General features: G+C 32.3%; 1 pseudogene; it reads right to left on the bottom strand.

Annotated features, from left to right (window-relative positions):
• Window positions 1-2600, bottom strand: part of LOC106466015 — an 80697-nt pseudogene that overhangs the window by 17009 nt on the left and 61088 nt on the right.

The following is a 2600-nucleotide window of genomic DNA, read 5'->3' on the forward strand; positions in this document are numbered from 1 at the left end:
AGTGCTCTAAAGTCGTCTATTTTAATTCTTATACTTCTATCAATACAATAGTAACAGTTAAGCCTACCCACCTTTATAACTACTTCTATACTAATTTCCTATGCTAAACTTTTCACCACATCTTTTTTTTTTCAGTTTATCCTGGCCCTCAACACTGTCTCGTCCTAATTTAAGGCTTCCATTACAGCTGAGTTAATAGCCCTTGAAATAAGCCAGAGCCTGCCCTATTTAAAGTTAAACCATCAATTTCAAAAAGCTCCCTTCTCCCATTAAACTGATCCCACAAGTCCAATCAGCCAATATGCTCATCTTCACATAAGCCTAGCGAGCAACTTATAATTTCATCCCCACAATTTACTCTCAGCAGTATCCCTGACACAATTAATATATATGGGCCTTTTCTTTAAATGCCCTTTATCAACTTCCTGTACTTATCAACACCTCCACTGACCTACCTTTCCCTATATCATTAGCCCTATGTGCACAACAAAGATTGCATCATTGCTATCCCCATTTATTATATCTCTTGCTCTGCCAGTTATATCCTTTATCCATGTCCCTGGATAGCATAATCTAATTCTTTTCTCCCTATTTACCACACAGACTATTCTATATACATATGCCTTATCAATGAATCCCTATAACTAAAATCTCTTATTCATTCACATCCTTCTCTGTCCCTTTGGTTTTCCTTCCTTTCTACAGTTCCTCATCTGTATAAGCTAAAGTATGAAATTAAGCTTACATTTTTGCTAACATTTTATATTTTAACCTGAACTGTAAAAATTAATCTGACTAGTCCTCAATAATGATTATAACAAATTAGATACTGACACATAAATGATCTGATGATGTAATGAAATAACAACTCTACCTATATCTCCTTGTAAGCCATTCACTCCTGGTTTGCCCTCTAAGCCAATTGGCCCACGGTCTCCTTTATCTCCTAATAAAGTAATATTTATGTATGTAATATTACTCAGAATTAATAATTAAACAAAAACATAACACTTAAACCATTTCTGTTATATATCAGCAAATATCAGTCAGCAATGAAAATAAAAATAAAGAAACTTGTTCTTTTTGTTGGACTAAAATCTATTTGTACTCTACAGAGACATTTAACTGCAGAACTTTTAAGAAATATATAAAAAAATAGCAATTTTTTCACCAAATTTTGGCTATTGGTTTTAATAAAATTACTGATTGATATTAGTTACATTTATGGACAACCTAATATGGAATACTTGAGTTATGAAGATTGTATTAATTTGTTTGTTAAACTGAATGAAATAAATAAACATATTTTAACCTGGCAATCCTGGAATTCCATCGTAACCTCTTTCACCCTTAACTCCAGGAGGTCCTATAAGGCCAGGTGGCCCTAACTCCCCTTTCTCACCCTTTCTACCTCTCTCACCTAAAATAACAAATAGTTATTGTAAAGATAAAGAAAAACTTGTGGAACATAATTTTCTTCAGTAATAGAAAACAGTTTAATTATATCAAAACTAAAGGACAATTTCAAGGGTATATTTTAACTTAGTCCCTTCAAACAGTGTCTTTTAAAGTGAAATTAAGCAAAACATTGAGGATTCACACATAAAGCAAGTGATTGCTCTCTCTTTCAAAAATGTAAAAAAAAGTCAAATTATACAATGACAACTATTTAAGGAAATTAGCCAAATTTCTAACGTTCCCAATTATTTGAATAACATGATTTTTATACTGAATATAAAAAAACCCTGATTTCCTAAATAAATTTGCTTTTGTTCAAATATGCATGACTTATTAAGCATTAATGAACATATTCTCTACAGGATTTCAAATGGGTTACCACAAGGTAACTTGATTACATTAACCTTCTTAACTAAACTTTGCAGCTCATTAAGACATAGAAGCATGTCTAAAAAGAGGAAAATTAAAATGATACATAATTTTTAAATAAAGTTATGTACAGTACTATACAAAAGTGTTAGAACAAGATAATATTTTGCCATTCTTTCCATTTTATGGGTCTAATTCTTCATGCCATTATAAAATGTAAATTTCAACACTATGGTAAATGCTTTACTGATCCCTGTTGGCAATTGAATGAGCCAGGATGAGAGTACTTATCATTCTTTAGAATTCCCATATGCTTGTACCAAGGGCATGTCATAAGGGTTCTGCTTGAATGAACATACTGATCAAATTCAGGGTCTGAAATAACTGTCATGGTACCCCGTACAAAGTCTTAACTATATAGAAAGAAGCTAACATATGGTACTGGTATATTCTAGAAGAAATCAATTAAATAGCATTCCACAAATAAACCTTTATAGAAACAGCGTTTAATACTATGTATTAAGTTTTGTTGTCATGTCAAGGCCCAAAAAAGCATAGAAAATTGTCAGTAAAGCAGAGAGTTCACATAAAAGCCTTACGTGATGTTGGTTGGATTCTTCAACAAATTGCTGCAGACTCGAAATGCTCCCCAAACGCTGTCAAGTATATCCTAGATCGGGAGACTGAGACAGGTAAATTTGAAAATAGGAAAGGAAGAGGCAGAACACCTAAACTCAATGATACTGACAATAAGTATCTTTGTTTATGTAGCC

The sequence above is a fragment of the Limulus polyphemus genome, unplaced genomic scaffold (assembly GCF_000517525.1).
Source record: "Limulus polyphemus unplaced genomic scaffold, Limulus_polyphemus-2.1.2 Scaffold2122, whole genome shotgun sequence".
Lineage (NCBI taxonomy): Eukaryota > Metazoa > Arthropoda > Merostomata > Xiphosura > Limulidae > Limulus > Limulus polyphemus.